Source organism: Balaenoptera borealis (assembly GCF_965194805.1).
Source record: "Balaenoptera borealis genome assembly, contig: HAP1_SCAFFOLD_422, whole genome shotgun sequence".
Lineage (NCBI taxonomy): Eukaryota > Metazoa > Chordata > Mammalia > Artiodactyla > Balaenopteridae > Balaenoptera > Balaenoptera borealis.
The window spans coordinates 170,705-194,166 of record NW_028123774.1 but is presented as its reverse complement, the minus strand read 5'-3'; the positions used below and the strand labels follow the sequence as shown (position 1 = coordinate 194,166).

The window sequence follows — 23,462 nt, the reverse complement described above, 5'->3', positions numbered from 1 at the left end:
CTGTCCCTCACCTTCCCTCACTGTCCCTCACGGTCCCTCACTGTCCCCCACTGTCCCCCACTGTCCCTCACCGTACCCCACTGCCCCCACTATCCCCTCACTGTCCCTCACCGTCCCTGACTGTCCCCCACTGTCATCACTGTCCCCCACTGTCCCTCACTGTCCCTCACCTTCCCTCACTGTCCCTCACTGTCGCTCATGGTCCCCCAATGCCCCCACTGTCCCGTCACTGTTCTTCATTGTCCCTCACTGTCCCCCACTGTCCCCCACTGTCCCTCACTGTCTCCTCACTGTCCCTCACTGTCCCTCACCTTCCCTCACTGTCCCTCACGGTCCCTCACTGTCCCCCACTGTCCCTCACTGTCCCTCACTGCCCCCACTGTCCCCTCACTTTCCCTCACCTTCCCTCACTGTCCCTCACGGTCCCTCACGGTCCCCCACTGTCTCCTCACTGTCCCTCACTGTCTCCTCACTGTCCCTCACTGTTCCTCACTGTCCCTCACTGTCTCCTCACTGTCCCTCACTGTCCCCCACTGTCCCCTCACTGTCCCTCACCTTCCCTCACTGTCCCTCACGGTCTCTCACGGTCCCTCACTACCCCCCACTGTTGCTTATGGTCCCTCACTGTGCCCCACTGTCCCTCACGGTCCCTCACTGCCCCCTACTGTCCTTTATGGTCCCCCACTGCCCCCACTTTCCCTCACAGTCCCCCATTGTCCCTCACTGTCCCCCACTGTCTCTAACTGTCCCTCACGGTCCCTCACTGTCCCCCACTGTCCCTCATGGTCCCTCACTGTCCCCCTTTGTCCCTCACTGTCCCCCACTGTCGCTCACTGTCCCTCACGGTCCCTCACTGCCCCCCACTGTTGCTCACAGTCCCTCACTGTCCCACACTGTCCCTCACGGTCCCTCACAGCGCTCCACTGTCCCTCACGGTCCCCCACTGCCCCCACTTTCCCTCACTGTCCCCCATTGTCCCTCACTGTCCCTAACTGTCCCTCATGGTTCCTCACTCTCCCCCACTGTACCCCACTGTCCCTCACAGTGCCTCACTGTCCCCCACTGTTCCTCACTGTCCCTCACTGTCCCTCACTTTCCCTCACTTTCTCCTCACTGTCCCTCACTGTCCCTCACGGTCCCTCACTGTCCCCCACTGTCCATCACGGTCCCTCACGGTCCCTCACTGTCCCTCATCATCCCCTCACTCTCCCCTCACCTTCCCTCACTGTCCCTCACTGTCCCCTTACTGTCCCCTCACTGTCCCCCACTCTCCCTCACTGTCCCCATCATGTCCTCATGTCCACCCTGGAAACCCTCGCTGTCCGTCGGCCCGGGGATGGGGGGACAGGCCCTGGGGGTTGGCCCAGGTGGGTTCCAGCCTGCACTCACCCCTGCCGCCCCTCAGGTGAAGTGGATCTTCTCGTCGGTGGTGGAGCTGAAGCAGACGATCGTCCCCGACTACAGAAACATGATCGGGCAGGGCGCCTAGCGCTCACTACGTGCTGCGTCCAGGGCCACCCCGGACCGGCAGGACCACGTCCATCGCCTTGTGCCGCTCAGCCTGCGCCAGGCCTGCCCCTCCACCTGCTGACCTCGCCAGCCTCTGAGCTCACGAGTACCCTCGCCTGCACCCCCGGCCTCTGGCCTCGTGGCCACCACGACCTGCCCCCCACCCCACTCACAGACCCGAGTGGACAGCAGGTGATGCCCAACCTGAGCTGATGTCCCCGCAGGACACCTCCGGGACCCCAGGGACCACTGGGAACGCCCGGCTCGGCGTGGAGGTCCCCCTGGAGGAGGAGGAGGCCGGCCTCCCGGGCTTCTGCACAGGGCCCACCGCCTGCATCTTGTCCCAGCCGGGCTCCAGACGCAGGGTCCCGGGAGGACGGCCTGTGTCAGAAGCTGGAGGGGAACCGCCCCCCTCAGCGCCCGCCTCTCCCAGCAGGAGAGCTTCTGCTGGTGCCGCTAGTGGTCCCTCCGGTCACCTCCACCGAGGACGCTGCTCAGAGCAGGGCCTGGGCCCGAGGCCGCTGCAGGAGCCCCAGCGCGGGAGGCGGTGAGGTCCAGCCAGACCGGCCTCCCGGAGAGGGCCCTGCTGACCTGGTGCCCCGTGGGCTGAGCTGGAGGGGCTCCCGGAGAAGAGGGCAGAAGGCGCGGCCAGCGCATCCTGCAGCCAAAGGCCTGAGTCACGTACAGCAGGAGCTCCGCCTGCACCGGGCTGGGGGTGAGAGGCGCGACCCCCGTAGGGCCAGCCTCCGGGCCCGGTACCAACTCTCCGCCTCTGGGGAAACACGCGCTCAGCATCCGCGTCGGAGAGGCCGCCCCCCGGGTGGGAAGGAAGGTCCACGTCATCGCAGCGTGGGGGGCTGGTCTCCGTTTTAAATGCTGGAGCCCACCGATGCTCTTTGCCGTCTCTTCATTTTCTTAATGACAATAAAGCGTTCTTTACAGTCGCCTAGCTCGCTGAGAAGTCTCCCTAGGTTAACACGCCTCCTACCCTCGAGAAGTCCACAGCCTGCCTCCCCCACACCACCGCCCAAGCCTGGGCGTCCCGCCTGGCCTGTGGGCGCAGGGGCGAGCCAGGGTCCTGGGGGAGCCACAGGGAAGTCGCACGCGTTGGGTGTGTCCGCACAGGAGGCTGTAACAGACACCACAGGGGCCTTTGACGACAGACATCACTGTCTGACACGCTGGAGGCTGGAATCCCAGATCCGGGAGGTGCAGGGCTGGCTTCTCCTGAGGCCTGTCTCCGTGCCATGTAGACGCCGTCTTCTCCCGTGTCCTCACGTGGTCGTCCCTCTGTACGTGTCTCTGTCCTAATGTCCTCCTCTTATAAGGACGCCAGTCAGACTGGATTAGGGCCCACCCTAGAGACCCCAGTTTACATCATCACCTCTTTACAGACCCCATCTCCAAATACAGTTACATTCTGAGGTCCTGGGGTCCGGGCTTCAAGACTGGAATTTGGGGACACAATTCAGCCCAAAACAGCTGAGCTGAGTGCCAGAAAGGAGGACCAGGAGGGAACGCCAGGAAGCCAGGCCAGGAGGGGCAGCGGTGGGGAGGGGCTGTCAAAGGGGAGCAGAGCCAGACCAGGCTCACCGCTCAGGACAGACTGGGCAGTGAGAAGGACCGCAGGAGGCGAGGGGGTCCGGGTGGCACTGAACTCAGCTGGCTGCACAGAGGTGACCCGTGTGTCACAGGAGGCGCAGGAGTGGGGCTCCAGGGGCTCCGGTGAGGGACCAGGAAGGGTGGCCGTGCAGATGCAGTGAAGCTGCTGTGTCCGCCGGCCGGCAAGGGTGCAGGGGCGGGTCAGGACTCCGCCGTCACAGAGACCAGGGATCAAAGCCCCGTCCCTCCTGGCGATGCCACCTCAGAGCAGACACAGCCCTCCCCAGAGGGCAGAGTCAGGATCCACAGCTGTCAGCCCTTCTCAGTAAAAGCTCCACGAAAGGGGGCCGGGGCCTGGGTCGGGGGCTGGCCGTGCTGGGCTCCCTCAGCCCAGCGGTTCAGGGGGGCTGGCTCATCCCGGGGACGCGGCCTTTCGCTGCGGGAAGCCACGCGTCTGTTTGTTGCAGCCTAGCAGGGCGAGGGGAGGAGGCCGCCCCTCGACAGCCCCAGGCCGAGGCCCAGCAGGACAGCGGCCCAGACCGGGAGCCGGAGTCTGGTCAGCATGGACGCTGCGGCCCAAGGCCGTCCGATGTGCCGCTCCAGCTTCCTGTGGGGGAGACAGAGACAGACAGAGGCAGAGACAGAGAGAATGGTCTGCAGGGAAGGGGTGCATCGCTCAGGGGGCCCTGCACCAAACGGGGAGGCCGGGAGGGCGGCAAACAGGACGGCCGAGGGTGGACAGCCGCGTCCAGGAGAACATCTGGCTCTCGGGCACCCCGCCAGGCACGCTGGGCACGCTGGCACAGGGCCCCCTCTGCCTGCTGGGCTCCACGGGAGCTCCAGGCGACGGGCCTGGGGGTCACCCCACACCCTGCCTTTCCCTCCCCCAAACATGTAACCAAGAAGCTGAACTTGCCTGAGGACAGCACAGCCTGCCCAGCCCTGGGCCCTGCCCCTCACTTCTATCCCCCAGACCAACGATCAGCCGCTAGCCGGCCCGCCCCGCCCCGCAGGAACGCCAGGGTGGTCACACGAGGGCCGGTCCCATGGCCTCCTAGCTGAACACCGTCCCTGGCACGGCTGCCTCTGGGCCCCTCGAGAGCTGCCCCACACTGGGCCCCAGGGCTCCCACCCTCGCCCCCCAGCAGTGCCGCACCACACGACATCCCTCACCTCTCCATGCCCCCCAAGCACCCCGAAGCCCAGTGGCCGACGCCTGCCCTTGAGCCCCTCGGGCTGCACCTGTGTGAGCCTGAGGTCAGCCTCCCGCTGCGTCCTGACCCCTGGAGCCCCCCAGACCATGAGCTCCACACACACCTGTCAGTGCCTCACCTCGCCACCACACACCTCCATCTGTGTCTTACACAAACACACGGGCGCCCAGAGGTTCCAGCTCAGCCCCAAGGGCGAAGGCAACAAGGGGGCCCACCTATCACAGCCCCACACCACCCCACTTTGGGGCAAGTCCCAGAAGAGCATCTGTTCCCTCCACAGAGAGGCCTGGGCTGGGCGTGGCTGCTGACCACCCCAGGCTTCTCCCAGGCCCCTGGGCTTGGGCCCACACCGGCTCTGACTGAACAACCCCTGAAACACAGTGACGGCCTGGAGCCCATGGCCCAGCCCACGCTGGAGCCCAGAGCCAAATCTAGGACTCAGAGTCCCAACCAGCCCAATCCAGCGTCTGAGTCCAGCCCAGCCAAGCCAAGGGCTCACTCCCCAGGCTCAGTCCCGCCCTCCGTGCCCCCAGGTCCAAGGGCACTGCCCCCCATGCCCTGCTCCTGTCCCGTGCCCACCCTCCCTGCTGTCCACCCCCAGGCCCCGTTCGTGCAGAATGAGGCTGCAGAGCAGACCTTCCGGGGAGGGGCCAGGGCAGTTTTCAGGGCTGCGGGCAGGGCCCTAGGCTGTGAGGCAGGGTCCCACAGCAAAAGGCGCTTCCCAAGGGGTCCGCAGTGTGCCCAAATCAGCCCTGCAGCACGCAGCCCATCCCCCGTGCCCTCGTCCCGACGCAGGAGATAGACGGGCTCCAGGCTGAGCAGCTGCAATCACTCTCCTGCTGACACTTCGAGGTGATTGGCCAGAGACCACCTGGAAAACTGTCCCCGTGTAAGCAACCTAAGCCACCCCTGCGGCACGTGACTCGCTCCAAGTTTCCCGTGTGCTCTTCCACTCATACCTTCCTTCTAGTAAACACTGTCTCTATTTCACAATCTTGGTCTCTTTCCTAAATTCTTTCTTCAAAGAAACAAGACAGACATCCATCTTCCACCTGATCCACTGCCAGAATCAGGTCGACCTCTCTCTCTTTACTTTTCCTTGTAAAGTTCCTTTAAGTAAAGAACCCCATGCCACCTGAGCGTACCTTGGGGGAGGTGCCTGTGGTCCCTTGGGAGCAGGAGGTGCCCCCCCCCCCGAGGACGTGGACAAGGGGCCAGAGGGAAGGGGGCAGAGGGCAGCTCTGGGCCCCGAGGACCCAAGTGTCCAGCCAGGCTCCACCTCAAGAGTCCTTCAATACCCACAGAGACCCCGGTTCAGGCTCCACCACGCCTGCGCCACTGGCCTCCAGCCCAGACTCACTGCCCCTGTCCGCACAAAGGTAAAAGCAAAAATTCCACTCCCTGTGGGCAAACCCTGAGGGGCTCATTCAGTGGTCAGTGCAGGAGGCCGCAGGAACACAGCTGCACAAGCACCAGGATGGAGGCTGGCATCAGCCTCCTGGGGCCATAGTCACCACCCACTGAGCTCACGCAGACAGGCCAGTCCTCAGGCCCCATCCCACCAGCCAGCCTGGACGTCCCGATGAACAAGTGAGAGCTGTCTGGGGCTGGCCACCACCGTCCTCGAGAAGAAAGCTGGGAGCCGCAAAGGCAGGAGCCACAGGCACCAGGGAGAGGGCCGGCTGGCCAAGCACAGTGGAGGGCCTGGGCTGAGCCTCCTCCTGAGGGTAAAGAGCTGGAGAAGCCCGCCCACAAGGAGCTCTGAAGTCCCATGGAAACGGGGCAGAGCGCATGAGCACATGTGACACAGGGCAGGACTCCTTCATATACAAAGAGCACTCAGCAACCAATGAAAAGAAAGAAATGTGAGCAGTGGGTCCTGCACCATAAGGAAAAACCGGGTGGCTTATTGGGTGGCCAATAACAGGAAGAAAATGTTTCAATAATTGGAAAAGGTACAATAGGAGGAAACTAGGGGCGGTGAGTGACCCTCTTGGCCTCTTTGAGGACCTGTGAGCAGCTAAGACCATTCTTCAGGGCCCGGTGTCCTCCTTCCCAGCATACGAGTGCCCAGACTGTGTTGACAGGAGAGTCCACTTGTGGCGAAGGCCCTTCTGAGAGCCGCCATCTGCGCTGGGAGACCAGGCATCCCACGGACTCCGACACGGACCGTGCAGCCTGCTGGGGTCGGGCACAGAAAACCCAGCACTGGGCAACTCTGAGGCTTGTCCAGAGAGCCCGAGTGTTTGGTTCAAATAGAACATGAGAGGGGCAGTAGAGCACTTCACACAAGGTCAAGGGCGCAGCCCTGCTCTGCTCTGCCCCCTCACACCGACACTCCCTGGGGATCTGCTCTGGAGGCAGGCAGGATGCCCTGGGGATCTGTGCTGGGAGGGTGGGGGGATGCATTGTGATGTAAGCTGGATGCTGCGGAGAGGTGCACTGGGGACCTGTGCTGGGGCGGGGGAGGGGAGATGCACGGGATAAATCCCAAGGGGGCCTCATGAACATTCTCATTCACAAGACACTAGGCCAGGGCTGTGGTGGGATACTCAGTTTACACCTGTACCTGGCCAACCGTATATAAAGATGGAACTCTGACCCAAGAATGCAGCCAACAGCCCAGGACACCCAGGCACCATCACAGGATCCAGCCCAGGAAGCAGCCTTCTCCCTCCATGCTAACCTAAACCTAACCCTCTGTGCTAGACCTGCAGGAAGTCAGACCTGTATCTCGAGTGACAGCCCAGGAAGCCCTACCACTGCCCTGTGACATCCTTCCCACGGGCGGGGCTTGATCAATAACCCACGGCTTCCAGGGTCTTTGTCCTCGCTTCTGACTGAGGACCAGTCAGAGAAAACCGGGTGTGCCCCAGCCATCACAGGGGTGCCTGCGTCTTGTCGGCCGTCCAGCTTCCCCAGCCCCGCAGCCCCCATCAGGACGCCGGAGGCACTCTTTTTTCCTATAAAGAAGCTTTCTATACACAGAAAATATTTTAACATGCTAACACACACATGATATAATAAGTATGTCATAGGCCCTTACATGGGCATAGTGTTATATGTATACAGTAACAATTAAGCCACATACGCATAATAAAGCCTCAAAGCCACCCACTCTCCTGCTGCCCGAGTCCCTGCCCAGCCAGCTGGGCACGGCTCCCTGGCTGCAGCAGCTCAGCATAAACAGCCTCTGCTTTTCCCGTTAAAACATTTCCAGTGTTTTAGGAGACACAAGGCCTCGTGACAATAGCTCAGGGTCACAGTGACAAACAGCCCCAAATGCATCCCGAGACCTGGACACAACAGGGACAAAGGTGAAGCTGGCATTCGGGCCTGGGCAGGGAGGTGATCGCCCATGGAAATGAGCAGAGAAGGGGTTGGCAGGGCGGCCACGGGGCCAGAGCAGCACCATGGCAGGGAGCGCCGTGCTTGACCGCCGTGCTAGACCACGGTGCTCTACCGCGCAGAGACGGATGCTGACAGAGGGCCCCGCCCTCCTCTTCCTCACAGGACTGGCCACACAGCCGGGCCTGCAGGCACCCTGAAGGGCACCCAAGCCACACCACGAGGAGTGTCGGGGCATTTCTTTTTTTTTTTGTATTGAAATATAATTGATTTACAATGCTGTGTTAGTTTCAGTTGTACAGCAAAGTGATTCCGTTATACATATACATGTATCTATTCCAGATTCTTTTCCCTTATAGGTTATTATCTATTCTATATAGAGTAGTGAGTATATGTTAATCCCAAACTCCTAATTTATCCCTCCCCTCCCCTCTCCCCTTTGGTATCCATAAGTTTGTTTTCTATGTCTGTGAAGTCTATGACTGTTTTGTATGTAAGTTCATTTGTATCATTTTTTTTAGATTCCGCATATGAGTGATATCATATGGTATTTGTCTTTCTCTGTCTGACTAACTTCACTTAGTAATGTAATCTGTAGGTCCATCCACGCTGCTGCAAATGGCATTATTTCATTCCTTATTATGGCTGAGTAATATTCCGTTGTATATATGTACCACCTCTTCTTTATCCATTCGTCTGTCGATGGGCATTTAGGTTGCTTCCATGTCCTGGCTATTGTAAACAGTGTTGCAATGAACACTGCGGTGCATGCATCTTTTTGAATTATGGTTTTCCTGGATATATCTCCAGGAGTGGGATTGCTGGATCATATGGTAGCTCTATTTTTAGGTTTTTGAGGAACCTCCATACTGTTCTCCATAGTGGCTGTATCAATTTTCATTCCCACCAACAGTGAAGGAGGGCTCCCTTTTCTCCACACCCTCTCCAGCATTATTGTTTGTATAGTTTTTGATGATGGCCCTTCTGACCGGTGACAGGTGGTACCTCATTGTACTTTGATTTGCATTTCTCTAATAATTAGCAATGTTGAACATCTCTTCATGTGCCTTTTGGCCATCTGTATGTCTTCTTTGCAGAAATGTCTATTTAGATACTCTGCCCATTTTTCTATTGGGCTGTTCATTTTTTTGTGTGTGTTTTTTTTTTAAATTTTATTTATTTACTTATTTATTTATGGCTGTGTTGGGTCTTCGTTTCTGTGCCAGGGCCTTCTCCAGTTGTGGCAAGTGGGGGCCACTCTTCATCGCGGTGCACGGGCCTCTCACTATCACGGCCTCTCTTGTTGCGGAGCACAGGCTCCAGATGCTCAGGCTCAGCAATTGTGGCTCACGGGGCCAGTTGCTCCGCGGCATGTGGGATCCTCCCAGACCAGGGCTCGAACCCGTGTCCCCCGCACCAGCAGGCAGACTCTCAACCACTGCGCCACCAGGGAAGCCCCATTTGTTTTTTATATTGAGTCATATGAGCTGTATATACGTTTTGGAGATTAATCTCTTATTGGTTGCATGGTTTGCAAATATTTGCTCCCAATCTGTAGGTTATCTTTTTGTTTTGTGTATGGTTTTCCATTGCTGTGCAAAAGCTTTTCAGGTTAATTACGTCCCATTTGTTTATTTTTGTTTTTATTTCCATTACTCTAGAAGTTTGGTCAAAAAAATCTTGCTGTGATTTATGTCAAAGAGTGTTCTGCCTATGTTTTCCTCTAGGAGTTTTCTAGTATCCAGTTTCACATTTAGGTCTTTAATCCATTTTGAGTTTATTTTTGTCCATGGTGTTAGAGAATTTTCTAATTTCATTTTTTTACATGTAGCTGTCCAGTTTTCCCAGCACCACTTATTGAAGAGGCTGTCTTTTCTCCATTGTATATTCTTGCCTCCTTTGTCATAGATTAATTGACCATAGGTGTGTGGGTTTATTTCTGGGCTGTCTATCCTGTTCCATTGATCTATATTTCTGGTTTTGTGTCACTACCATACTGTTCTGATGACTGTAGCTTTGTAGTATAGTGTGAAGTCATGGCGCCTGATTGCTCCAGCTCCATTTTTCATTCTTAAGATTGCTTTGGGTATTCAGGGTCTTTTCTGTCTCCATACAAATTGTAAAATTTTTTGTTCTAGTTCTGTGAAAGATGCCATTGGTAATTTGATAGGGATTGCATTAAATCTGTAGATTACCTTGGGTAGTGCAGTCATTTTCACAATGTTGATTCTTCCAATCCAAGAACATGGTATATCTCTCCATCTGTTTGTATCATCTTTGATTTCTTTCATCAGTGTCTTATAGTTTTCTGAGTACAGGTCTTTTGCCTCCTTAGGTAGGTTTATTCCTAGGTATTTTATTCTTTTTGATGTGATGGTGTATGGGAGTGTTTCCTTAATTTCTCTTTCTGATTTTTCATCGATAGTGTATAGAAATGTAACAGATTTCTGTGTATTAATTTTGTATCCGGCAACATTGCCAAATTCATTGATGAGCTCCAGTAGCTTTCTGGTACCGTCTTGAGGATTTTCTATGCATAGTATCATGTCATCTGCAAATAGTGACAGTTTTACTTCTTCTTTTCCAATTTAGATTCCTTTTATTTCTTTTTCTTCTCTGATTGCTGTGGCTATGACTTCCAAAACTATGTTGAATAAAAGTGGTGAGAGTGGACATCCATGTCTTGTTCTTGATCTTAGAGGAAATGCTTTCAGCTTTTCACCATTGAGAATGATGTTAGCTGTGGGTTTGTCAAAGGTGGCCTTTATCATGTTGAGGGGCATTTCTGTGAAACTCTGAGTGGGCGTTCCCATCCCAGGTCTGAGCAACCTCTTGGGGCAGAAGATCATGAGCTTCCCTGGGCCCCCTGAGCCTCAGCGACCATCTCACCTGATAGCACTTCTCCTGCTCTTGTTACAATTTTATACACGTTTGGTTTCCTGGGTGGCATCAATTCCCACCTGAAAGGCCTCCAGGGGCTTATGTTTTCTGGATTCAACCTGGACTTAAACAGCAATAAGTAAAAAGTCCTTCCGGAAGCAGAACTTCAAAGGTGGAACGGGCACCATGTGTCTGCCCGGCAAGCAGCAACCATCACGATCCCGGGACAGTGGGCATGAGATCCAGGCATGCGGCGGCCAAACCAGCACCCAGGTGGCCCTCCGCAACGACAGAAGGAGGTGCTGAATACAGGGGTGAGCCGGGGCAGGCCCAGGAGACACGGTTGCAACAGGTCGGGTCAAGTCAGGAATGAGCCAGGTTTCGGGCAGGGTGGGGTCTTACCACTGGGCTGGAGGACCCACAGCACGGGGTGACACCTCTGCTCCAACTTCTCATTCGTGTTCACAGATGCAGGAAGGGTCTGCTAGGAACCCCTCAAAGCCTCTCTCTGCTCTCAGAACTACATGGCGAATGTTTCTGAAGCCAAACCCAGACTTCAACACGACGTTTCACAAAGTTTCAACACCAGGTAAATTCACAGCCTCACTAACTTTCTCATGTGAAAAGATTTGCCTGGAAAAAATGGGACCTTGAGAACTGGGATGTGGACACGTGTGTGGATTTGATAAAGCCCAGGGCCTTGAGTGCGCAAATCACATTGTCACGCCCTCCCCAGCCAACGTAGGCTGCCCCCAAGTTGCTCCAGGGACAACAGTGGTGCTCTAATGATCCCGAGTGACTGATCCTCCTCAGTACAAACGCCACCACCACAACCAGGGGGCAGACAGCACGCACAGGACCAGGAGGAGGTAACCAGCGCCCTCAGTGACGTGCACCTTTTGCTGCTTTGTCTTGTCAGAAACCTGGGCAGCAGGTGGGGTGGACTCCTCGGGCCCGAAGCCCACAAGCCCAGACTTTCTCAGGGGTTTATCCAGACTTGTCAGTACGGCTGAGCTGAGCACAGATTATGCAGATCCATGTGCTTCGTGAGCAACGCAAGCGAGTGGTAAGTGCAGCTTGCAGAACCAGTAGCCAACTGGCCGGGGGGTCACACCGATCCTGTGCCACATCTGATGGCACCTCCACACCGTCCACTCCCTATGGAGCTGGACTTGGCTTGGGGCAGGTCTGAAGCAGCACAGCACACACGCCGCCCACCCACAGCTTGGAGGAGTTGCACCCTGCCCCCCGCCCATGGCACTTCTGGGGTGGAGCGACAGTGTCTCCTGGGACCCCGATCCAGGACTAATGCTGAAGCTACGGGACGGCCCAGGGGGTGCACACAGGGTGTAGGGTCCGCTGCAGCACTCAAACGAGAAACTGAGGGCCAGTGTCCCCCAAAGATGGGACGACCAGTCTCGGCCCACACACAGCAGTGGACAGGCCGCACGCTGTCTCTCACCTAGAGGGCCATTTTCCGGCCCCAGTGACCATCGTGAACTCTGTCCCCCGGGGGACAGCTGTGGCCGGGATAACAACTGCCCTCTGACCGTGCACGTTACACTGGCCTTTGGTCAGATATCGGGGCCACGGATGGAGCCAGGGAGAGGAGGAGGGAAGAGGCGGGAGACAGAGGTCTGGAGGGGAGGCCACCCCGGCAGGTAGGCAGGACGAGGCAGGGGCTGGGCTGCAGGCTGAGCCCAACCACACACTCTCCAGGGTCAGGAGAGGTGCCCACCAGGGCTGGGACACCCAGAGGGCTCAGGCGAGGGGCCCGGTCCCCGGGCTGCGGTGGGCAAACCAGGCATAATCCCTGCAGAAGGTGGAAAGCCGTGACAGCCGGGGTTCTCACTCTGTCCCCTGGGTCCAAGGGCACCGCTCACCACACCCCACACACCCACAAGAGACACCCCGGCTGCATCTGGACTCCCCCAGGCCCTCTGAGACAGAAAACACCCAGAAGAAAAGGGAATTTCAGGAAGCAATTTGAGCCACCCGGTTTCAGTCCTGTTCTTAGTGTCTGATGGTCCGGGGGAAGGGAGTTCACACCTCCGGGGGCTGGGTACCAAGTCCTATAGGAAGCGGGGCTGCAGTCACAGAGCACAGCCCTGAGGAGCCACATGTGCCTGGGGCCGGAGCAGGGAGGGGCGCGGAGCCCTGGGCTGCAGGGGAGTGAGTCCACCACCCCAACCCTTGGTGAGTGGGGTCCGAGAGGATCAGGACAAGGGAGTGGGATGGGGGCCACGGAGGGATTGTCTACCTACTGTACCCATGAGGAGAAACAAAGGATTTGGACAGCAGACCAAGGGCGTGCTGACCAGCTCTCGCCAGGCACCAACTCCACATTTATGATGGGGGTGGGGACACGGTCCCCATTCAGGAGCCCGTTTGGGATTATAGTTCCCAGGGGTGGTGGGCAGTGGGGGAACGAAGGCCAGGAGCCACATGGTCTAATGCCTCTTAGAAGGAACGAGAAAGGACTTTAGGAAGCAGTCAGCCATGAAAAGGTCAAGGAAGTGACCCAAGAGAAAGAAGAAAATGCAGCTCTTCTTCAGGATGGCTTGTGGAGGCTTTTAGAAAGTTTACTAACATAGGCCCCTTCACTCCTGAGGGTCAGTCCCTGCTGGGACAACATTTCATCAGCCAGTCTGCCCGATATGAGGCAAAAACCCCAAAAGTCACAATTAGGCCCACAAACCCCTATGCACCAACTCATAGAGGTGGTCTTTGGGGTATTTAATAATCCAGATCAACCGGAGGGGGAAGAAAGAACTCAGCATGAGTAAAGGCAGGTCAAAGCTCCAGCTAAACCGATAGCCCTTGCTGTCAGCCGCATTTTGCAACCTCGGGAGAACCCAAAGGAGACAAGAAGGTTCAACCATCAGTCCGGAAGTAAGACCAGCAAAGGGGAATGCTTCAAATGCAAGTCGACCGGCCATTGGGCCCATGAATGCCAGAAGGAGCCCCCCAGGCCATGCCCAGTCTACAAGCAGACGGGTCATCAGAGTGGGACTGCCCTCGGTCCCGAAGGGGAAGGGGGGCTCCTGTTCCTGAGATGGCCATGCTGGACGACTGAGTCAGCCCGGGGATTCTGGCAGCTCCCCGCAACGAGATGTCCGTCTCCATCAAGGGGCCCCGGGCGTCTTTGACGTGGCAGGTAGGAAGAGCGACTTTTTAGTCCATACGGGAGCCTCTTACTCTGTGCTGATTTCTCACGCTGGGCCTCTTTCTTCTAGAAGCTGCACAGTAACCGTGTCGACGGAAAGCCTCTCACCCGTGACTTCACTGGGCCTCTCGCTTGCCAGTTTCAACAGCGTTTGAGCTCGCATGCCTTTCTGGTTGCCAAAAGCCCCACCCCACTGCTGGGGAGAGATCTTCTGGGCTTCCTTGGGGCCATATTATGCTTAGGAGACCCTGAGCAACCCCTTATTTTGACCCTAACTGAGGCTAATGAAAAGAGGGAGCTAGATCCTATCCCTAGCCATATCTCTGCAGATAAAGTGACCCCTGAGAAGGCCATCAACGTGCTAGCCGCTGCCCAAGGGGGAATCTGCGCCATGTTAAAGGAACAATGTGGGTTTTGGGTAAACCAAACAGGTCAAGTCCAAAAAGATACTCAGGGCTTCTTATCTGAGGCCTTTCAACTCAGGGAGCAGGCAACCCAGGGATGGCTCTCACCTGGTCCTGGTTCTCCTGGTCCCTTCCGCTCATAGGACCTAGAACCTCTATCTTTCCTCTTCTCCTCTTTGGCCCATGTCTGTTTATCCTCTTAGAAAGATTTGTCTCCTCTAGATTACGGCAATTCCATGTCAAGATGATGGTGATACAGGGATTCCAGCCACTCCCTGAAACAGATCCTGTCAGGGTGGCAGCAGAACTCACCTTGGGGCCCCTTAACAAGACAGAGCGAGAGTTCTGTGGCCCCAGTTAGGTAGGGTCCATGAGCCCAATACCAGCCTGAAGAAGCTACAGAAGAGGGACCATCGCCCTACATCCTGCCAGTAAACACTTCTCGGGGTCCACATATCTCAGGGGCGATTTGAGGTAGGAGATAGATGGGCCCAGCACAGGAATCAGTTCAACCTCTGTCTCCTAACTTTTCCTAGTAAAGTTCATTAAAGAATCCCATGCCACCTGAGCATACCTTGGGGGAGGTGCCTGTGGTACCTTGGGAGCACGAGGTGCCCTCCCCCGAGGACGTGGACAAGGGGCCAGAGGGAAGGGGGCAGAGGGCAGCTCTGGGCCCCGAGGACCCAAGTGTCCAGCCAGGCTCTGCCTCAAGAGTCCTTCAATACCCACAGAGACCCCGGTTCAGGCTCCACCATGCCTGCGCCACTGGCCTCCAGCCCAGACCCACCGCCCCTCCCCACACAAAGGTAAAAGCAACAATTCCACTCCCCATGGGCAAACCCTGAGGGGCTCATTCAGTGGTCAGTGCAGGAGGCCGCAGGAACACAGCTGCACAAGCACCAGGGTGGAGGCCAGCATCACCCTCCTGGGGCCCCAGTCACCACCCAGCCGTCCACCCACTGAGCTCACGCAGACAGGCCAGTCCTCAGGCCCCATCCCGCCAGCCAGCCCGGACATCCTGATGAGCAAGCGAGAGCTGTCTGGGGCTGGCCGCCACCATCCTCGAGAAGAAAGCTGGGAGCCGCGAAGGCAGCAGCCACAGGCACCAGGGAGAGGGCCGGCTGGCCAAGCACAGTGGAGGGCCCGGGCTGAGCCTCCTCCTGAGGGAAAAGAGCTGGAGAAGCCCGCCCACAAGGGGCTCTGAAGTCCCATGGAAACGGGGCAGAGCGCATGAGCACACGTGACACAGGGCAGGACTCCTTCATATACAAAGAGCACTCAGCAACCAATGAAAAGAAAGAAATGTGAGCAGTGGGTCCTGCACCATAAGGAGAAACCGGGTGGCTTATTGGGTGGCCAATAACAGGAAGAAAATGTTTCAATAATTGGAAAAGGTACAATAGGAGGAAACTAGGGGCGGTGAGTGACCCTCTTGGCCTCTTTGAGGACCTGTGAGCAGCTAAGACCATTCTTCAGGGCCCGGTGTCCTCCTTCCCAGCATACGAGTGCCCAGACTGTGTTGACAGGAGAGTCCACTTGTGGCGAAGGCCCTTCTGAGAGCCGCCATCTGCGCTGGGAGACCAGGCATCCCACGGACTCCGACACGGACCGTGCAGCCTGCTGGGGTCGGGCACAGAAAACCCAGCACTGGGCAACTCTGAGGCTTGTCCAGAGAGCCCGAGTGTTTGGTTCAAATAGAACATGAGAGGGGCAGTAGAGCACTTCACACAAGGTCAAGGGCGCAGCCCTGCTCTGCTCTGCCCCCTCACACCGACACTCCCTGGGGATCTGCTCTGGAGGCAGGCAGGATGCCCTGGGGATCTGTGCTGGGGGAGGTGGGAGTGTTGCCCACCAGAGTTCAGAGGCCCAGAAGGCTCAGGCGAGGGGCCTATTACCCAGGGTGCTGTGGGCCGAGCAGGCATATTCCCTCAGGAGGGTGGAGCTGTGACGGCCGGGGTTCCCACTCTGTCCCCTGGGTCCCTGGGCCCCACTCACCGCGCCCTACACCCCAAAATAATGCATCTCTGCTGCATCTGGACTCCCCAGGCCCTCTGAGACAGGAACCACCCAGAAGAAAAGGGAACTTCAGGAAGCAAGCCATGCCGCTGGGTTTCAGTCCTGTTCTTAGTGTTTGCAGGGTTGTGGGCAAGGAGTTCACACCTCCGGGGGCTGGGTACCAAGTCCTATAGGAAGCGGGGCTGCAGAGACAGAGCACAGCCCTGAGGAGCCACATGTGCCTGGGGCCGGAGCAGGGAGGGGCGCGGAGCCCTGGGCTGCAGGGGAGTGAGTCCAGGACCTCCACCCCCCTTGGTGAGTCTGGTCTGCGAGGATGGGGCAGAGATAGGGAGTGGGTGCCATGAAGAGGAGACTGGCCTCGGGGACCCCACAGAGCGGCTGGAGCAGCCACGCGGGCACGGGGACGGCAGGCTGCCCAGGGGTCACAGTGCTGGCCCAGGGGTCACAGTGCTGGCCCAGGGGTCACAGTGCTGGCTCAGGGGTCACAGTGCTGGCCCAGGGGTCGCAGTGCTGGCTCAGGGGTCACAGTGCTGGCCCAGGGGTCACAGTGCTTGCTCAGGGGTCACAGCGCTGGCCCAGGGGTCACAGCGCTGGCCCAGGGGTCACAGTGCTGCCCCAGGGCAGGGACTAGGGAGCCCAGGGCAGGGGCGTGTCCACACCAACAGGGCTGGAAACCCAGTGGCGGCAGAGCTCGGCGAGGCTGCTGGGCCTTTGAGGAACATGACGGGCTGGGGGACGGGAGCCTGAGGGCTTCGCTTGGCCAGATGTGCTGCAGGCACAGGGCTGGGCTGGGGCTGAGGACGAGGCCAGGATGGGCAGGTGGGTCTGAGCAAGGACGGAGGGAGGACGCTGGCTCGGCACAGGGGAAGGAAAGGCCCCCCCGGTGGCAGGGGGGTGGGGGGAGGCTGAGGGTCCTGTCCAGGACAGTGGAGCCGGCTTGAGCCCCAGGGCAGTGGCAGGCGGGCTGGCGGTGGGCTCTGGGCTGGGGCCGGGGCCCAGGGCAGCGGGAGCGCCGGGGGCACAGCAGGCAGGGCTGGCCGCACAGGGGCTGAGCACGCAGCTCCACAGGCTACACGAGGGGCGAGCAGAGCCAGGGCCGGAGGGCCGGGAGCAGGGGCTGGGGGCCGGGAGCGGGCAGGCAGAGGGCAGGTGACCCGGCAACTGGAGGGAGAAGCGACCAGAGGAGGATCCCGGGGGTGGTGGGAGAGAGAAGAGGGTGAAGCTCGGCAGGCCAGGAGCTCCTCTGGGAGGGGCCCACGGTGGGACAGGGGCTCTGCCAGAGGAGAGGGGCCCGGAGACAGGGTGGACACCTAGCGACACCAGGGAACAGAGCTCAGCCCTGGGAAAGAAAGGAGTCAGGAGTGGAACTGCACTAGGGTGAGGGCTCGGGGGTGGGCCAGAGGGGCACGGGTGCTGAGGGCCAGAGCTCCAGGGACAAGTGGCAGGGAGGCAGCAGGTGAGCAGGGGGCTGGAAAGCAGGGGGTCAGGGGCTGCCTCAGGGGCTCTGGGGAGCAGGTAGAGCTAGTGTAGGTGAGCCCGGGGCTGGGAGGGCAGGGGGCTGCCTGGGAGCTTTGGGGGAGCAGGTAGAGCTAGTGTAGGTGAGCCTGGGGCTGGGAGGGCAGGGGGCTGCCTGGGAGCTTTGGGGGAGCAGGTAGAGCTAGTGTAGGTGAGCCCTGGGCTGGGAAGGCAGGGGGCTTCCCTGGAGCTTTGGGGGAGCAGGTAGAGCTAGTGTAGGTGAGCCCGGGGCTGGGAGGCCAGGGGGCTTCCCTGGAGCTTTGGGGGAGCAGGTAGAGCTAGTGTAGGTGAGCCCGGGACTGGGAGGGCGGGGGGTTCCCTGGAGCTTTGGGGGAGCAGGTAGAGCTAGTGTAGGTGAGCCCGGGGCTGGGAGGGCAGGAGGCTTACCTGGAGCTTTGGGGGAGCAGGTAGAGCTAGTGTAGGTGAGCCCGGGGCTGGGAGGGCGGGGGGCTTCCCTGGAGCTTTGGGGGAGCAGGTAGAGCTAGTGTAGGTGAGCCCGGGGCTGGGAGGGCAGGGGGTTGCCCTGGAGCTTTGGGGGAGCAGGTAGAGCTAGTGTAGGTGAGCCCGGGGCTGGGAGGGCAGGGGGCTGCCTGGGAGCTTTGGGGGAGCATGTAGAGCTAGTGTAGGTGAGCCCGGGGCTGGGAGGGCAGGGGGCTTCCCTGGAGCTTTGGGGGAGCAGGTAGAGCTAGTGTAGGTGAGCCCGGGGCTGGGAGGGCAGGGGGCTGCCTGGGAGCTTTGGGGGAGCATGTAGAGCTAGTGTAGGTGAGCCCGGGGCTGGGAAGGCAGGGGGCTTCCCTGGAGCTTTGGGGGAGCAGGTAGAGCTAGTGTAGGTGAGCCTGGGGCTGGGAGGGCAGGGGGCTGCCTGGGAGCTTTGGGGGAGCAGGTAGAGCTAGTGTAGGTGAGCCCGGGGCTGGGAGGGCAGGGGGCTTCCCTGGAGCTTTGGGGGAGCAGGTAGAGCTAGTGTAGGTGAGCCCGGGACTGGGAGGGCGGGGGGTTCCCTGGAGCTTTGGGGGAGCAGGTAGAGCTAGTGTAGGTGAGCCCGGGGCTGGGAAGGCAGGGGGCTTCCCTGGAGCTTTGGGGGAGCAGGTAGAGCTAGTGTAGGTGAGCCCGGGACTGGGAGGGCAGGGGGCTGCCTGGGAGCTTTGGGGGAGCATGTAGAGCTAGTGTAGGTGAGCCCGGGGCTGGGAGGGCAGGGGGCTTCCCTGGAGCTTTGGGGGAGCAGGTAGAGCTAGTGTAGGTGAGCCCGGGGCTGGGAGGGCGGGGGGCTTCCCTGGAGCTTTGGGGGAGCAGGTAGAGCTAGTGTAGGTGAGCCCGGGACTGGGAGGGCGGGGGGTTCCCTGGAGCTTTGGGGGAGCAGGTAGAGCTAGTGTAGGTGAGCCCGGTGCTGGGAGGGCAGGGGGCTTCCCTGGAGCTTTGGGGGAGCAGGTAGAGCTAGTGTAGGTGAGCCCGGGACTGGGAGGCCAGGGGGCTGCCCGGGAGCTTTGGGGGAGCAGGTAGAGCTAGTGTAGGTGAGCCCGGGGCTGGGAGGGCAGGGGGTTGCCTGGGAGCTTTGGGGGAGCAGGTAGAGCTAGTGTAGGTGAGCCCGGGACTGGGAGGGCAGGGGGACTGCCCTGGAGCTATGGGGGAGCAGGTAGAGCTAGTGTAGGTGAGCCCGGGGCTGGGAGGCCAGGGGGCTTCCTGGGAGCTTTGGGGGAGCAGGTAGAGCTAGTGTAGGTGAGCCCGGGACTGGGAGGGTGGGGGGCTTCCCTGGAGCTTTGGGGGAGCATGTAGAGCTAGTGTAGGTGAGCCCGGGGCTGGGAGGGCAGGGGGCTTCCCGGGAGCATTGGGGGAGCAGTTAGAGTTTCTGCAGCTGAGCAGGGTGGGTGGAAGGCTAAGGGGCTGCCCCAGGAGCTTTGGGGAGCAGGGAGAGCTTGTGCAGGTAAGCAGGGGTTTGGGAGGACAGGTAGCTGTCCCCAGAGCTTTGGTGGAGCAGGTAGAGCTTGTGCAGGTGAGCATGGGGCTGAGTGAGCCGGGGGCTGCCCAAGAGCTTTAGGGTAGCAGGTGGAGCTTGTATAGCTGAGCAGGGGCCTGGAGGGGCAAGGAGCTGCCCAGGAGCTTTGGGGAAGCAGGTAGACCTTGTGCAGGTGAACAGGAGCCTGGGAGGGGATGGGGCTCCCCGGGAGCTTTGGGGAGGAGGTAGAGCTTGTGCAGGTGAGCAATGGTTTGGGAGGCAGAGGGCTGCCCCGGAGCTTTGGGGAAGCAGGCAGAGCTTGTGCAGGTGAGCTCGGGGTGGGGAGGTAGGGTCCTGCCCAGGACCTCAGCAGACCAGGTACTGGGGTGAGCAGGTGAGTAGGCAAGTGTCATAGGGTGCAAGGGACAGCTGGTGCTGTGGGCCCAGTGCTCCAGGGACAGTGGGCAGTCTGACGCCAGGTGAGTAGATGACATGAGGATACAGCATCCCTGAGCTGAGCCCAGAGACCTGAGCCAAGGGGGCTGGGAGGGCAGGACGCAGGGCAGCTGGCAGTGGGGGCAGAGCAGGGAGTCCTACAGGAGATCGGGCTGGGGGTCCCCCTGGGGTGTTCTGAGGGCCCAGGGCCGGGGAGAAGGGGCACAAGGGCAGAGAGGACTCAGGCCTGAGATGGTGAACCGGAGCTCAGGTGGGAAGAGGCTAGACACTCGATGGGCAGGAAGCCCGGGCTCAGCTGAGAGGCCAGGACGAGGGGCTGGAGGCAGGTGAGGGAGCATCTGGGGGAGGGGAACCTGAGTGCACAGAGAAAGGAGAGCAGCCTTCCCGCTGGAGCTCAGGGGGCTGGTAGGGAGGGTGCAGGGGGAGCTCCGGGGAGCAGGCGGGGGTGCGCAGGGGAGCAGGGGCCTGGGAGGCAGGGGCTGCCCCAGGTGCCCCAGAGTCAGGGGGAGAAAGGCCGAGGAAAAGTGAGCCCTGGTCTGCTGGGAGGGGCTTTGGGGATGGCAAGCCCGGGTGGAGAGGGGACCTGGGAGTGCAGGTCTCTGGGGCTGAAGGCGCACGGGCAGCCCTGAGGCGACCCGATGGGCCGCAGTTCTTGTACCCAGGGTCCCAACCCTGTTCCAGAAGACTGTAGGAGCTGGGACAGGAGGGGTGAACGTGCAAAAGCGAGGTGGGGTTGACAGGGCAGTGGACCTGGCAGAGGGGAAACGAAGGGCTCTTTCGGGGCTCAGATGGGTCTGCATATCTGGGCTGAGCAGACCAGGGTCAGAGGAGACAGGTCCAGCCGGGGAATGGGGCTTGGGGTGCTGGCACCCTGCAGGAGGAGAAGGCCAGGGGCAGTGCAAGGCTCCCAGAGATGCCGATGGGCAGAGCTGATCCAGAACACACGGGCCCTGGGTGGCAAAGAGCAGACCAGGACAAGGGGACAGGAGCAGAGCTGGGCAGTGGGCTCAGGGAGCAATAGCCACTGGTCAGGGCTCAGACCGACGGCCTGATCAGGCCAGACACCCACAGGAGGACTGGGGCCCCGGGGGGATCTAATCCAGGTGGTCACCCAGCACTGGCCCCCAGCGGTGTCTGGAGCCCACAGCTGCAGACGCAGAGACCTGGGGTGGGAGACAGCCATGCCGGGCCGCTTGTCTTCAGACACGCTGGAAGCACATGGTGGCTGGGCTCAATGGTGCCCCAGGCCTGCACACCTGATGCCCTGCCCGGTCCCTCGCAGGGGTGAGGCCCTGCCAGTCACATGGCCTCCTCTCTCACAGCTTCCACCACGGCCCCGAAAGTCTACGGTCTGGATTCCAGATGTGAGGGCACAACCGGCTCCACAGTGGTCGTGGGCTGCCTGGTCTCGAACTACTTGCCTGAGCCAGTGACCGTGACCTGGAACTCGGGCACCCTATCCAGCGGTGTGCACACCTTCCCATCCGTCCTCGGGTCCTCGGGGCTGTACTCTCTCAGCAGCACTGTGACCGTGCCTGCCAGCACCTCGTCCGGCAAGACCTTCACCTGCAACGTAGCCCACCCGGCCAGCAGCACCAAGGTGGACAAGCGCATCGGTGAGGGGACGGGCCGCAGGGAGGGTGTCCACTACGAGACAGGCCCGGGGTCAGCCCTCCCACCTGAACGCACCGCACACCAGGGATGGGGAATCCCGCCCAGGGTGTCACGGGAGGCCTGTCTCTCTCCCTCACCTGAAGTCCTCCCAGGCTCGGGGAGGGGGTCCTCTGGGCGTTTCCACCAGGTCCAGTGTGGGCACAGGCTGGACGCCTCCCCCAGCCCCTGGGCCCACAGAGGTGGGCACAGGTCTCACCTGCCAAAACCTGGCCTGCCCTAAGGCCAGCCCCAGGCCGTCCCCAACCCCGGTAACCTCCTGTCTGTTCTCTCTGCAGAGATCAATGTCCCCAAACCATGCCCCAAGTGTCCTGAATGCCAGAAGTGTTCCAAATGTCCACGTAAGTCACCCGGCCTCATCCTCCGCCCCTCGGGGGTGGACCTCGCCCAGGAGCGGCCTTGGGGCTTGGGGGAGGGGGATGGATGGGTGCCCAAGAGGAGGTCCACCCAGGCACTGACCACCCTCCGTGTCTCCCCGACCAGCCCCTGAGCTCCCAGGAGGACCGTCCGTCTTCATCTTCCCCCCGACACCCAGGGACACGCTCACAATATCCCAAATACCCGAGGTCACCTGCGTTGTGGTTGACGTGGGCCACGAGGACCCCGATGTCGAGTTCTCCTGGTACGTGGACGACGTACAGGTGCACACGGCCAAGACGAAGCCAAGGGAGGAGCAGTTCAACAGCACCTACCGTGTGGTCAGCGCCCTGCCCATCCAGCACCAGGACTGGCTGAAGGGAAAGGAGTTCAAGTGCAAGGTCAACAACAAAGGTCTCCCGGCCCCCATCGTGAGGACCATCTCCAAGGCCAAAGGTGGGTCAGGTGGACGGGCGCAGGAGGGTCCCTGGGGGCCAATAGCAGTGACCATCGTGCTAACAGCCATGCCTCTCCCCACAGGGCAGCCCCGGGAGCCGCAGGTGTACATACTGGCCCCACCGCAGGAGGAGCTGGCCAAGAGCTCGGTCAGCTTAACCTGCATGGTCACCGGCTTCTACCCGGGCGACATCGACGTGGAGTGGCAGAGAAAGGGGCAGCCGGAGTCAGAGGACAAGTACGGCACGACCCCATCCCAGCTGGACGCCGACGGGTCCTTCTTCCTGTACAGCAAGCTCAGGGTAGACAAGAGGAGCTGGCAGCAGGGAGACACCTACACGTGTGTAGTTTTGCACGAGGCTCTGCACAATCACAACACGCAGAAGTCCATCTCCCAGTCTCCGGGTAAATGAGCCCCACGGCATTGTCGCCCCAGCCAGCCCTCCCTCCCCTTGGGCTCTCAGGGTCCAGCGAGGACGCCTGAGCCCCAGCCCTGTGTACATTCCTCCCGGGCGCCATGAAATAAAGCACCCAGCGCCGCCCTGGGACCCCGCACTGCTGTCATGGTTCTTTCCGAGCAGAGCCCCGGGGCACGCCGGGCCTGCGTTGGGGCGGGGGGGACCCGGCTCTGGGTCACACTTGTCACCACCAGTGCGCGAGGGCTGATCCCACTCAGGGCCAGACCCAGAGTGTGCGGGTCTGCGCAGGCCGCTTGGGGGCTGCCCGAGGCCGGGGAGGGCCCCTCCCGGAGGCGACAGCTGCTCCGGCCGCCCTCCGCCCAGCAGCTGCTGGGGCTGGAGTGTGTGCCCGGAACGGGAGAAGCCCACCAGAGACCCTCAGGAGAATGAGTGCCCACTTCTTCCCGCCCCTGTTCCAGCCCAAGCTGTGGGACACTGGCCGTCCTCGTCCCCACGTTCCTGTCCCTGGCTCCAGGGTCC

At 60.1% G+C, this 23,462-nt stretch overlaps 2 gene segments (V, D, J or C); both read left to right on the top strand.

Annotated features, from left to right (window-relative positions):
* LOC309621297 (Ig gamma chain C region-like) overlaps window positions 1-23,462 on the top strand; it is a 167,329-nt gene that overhangs the window by 76,871 nt on the left and 66,996 nt on the right.
* LOC309621294 (Ig gamma chain C region-like) lies at window positions 10,740-23,079 on the top strand. The segment is given in 7 exons: window positions 10,740-10,852; window positions 13,652-13,710; window positions 14,049-14,126; window positions 21,363-21,656; window positions 21,990-22,052; window positions 22,195-22,524; window positions 22,609-23,079.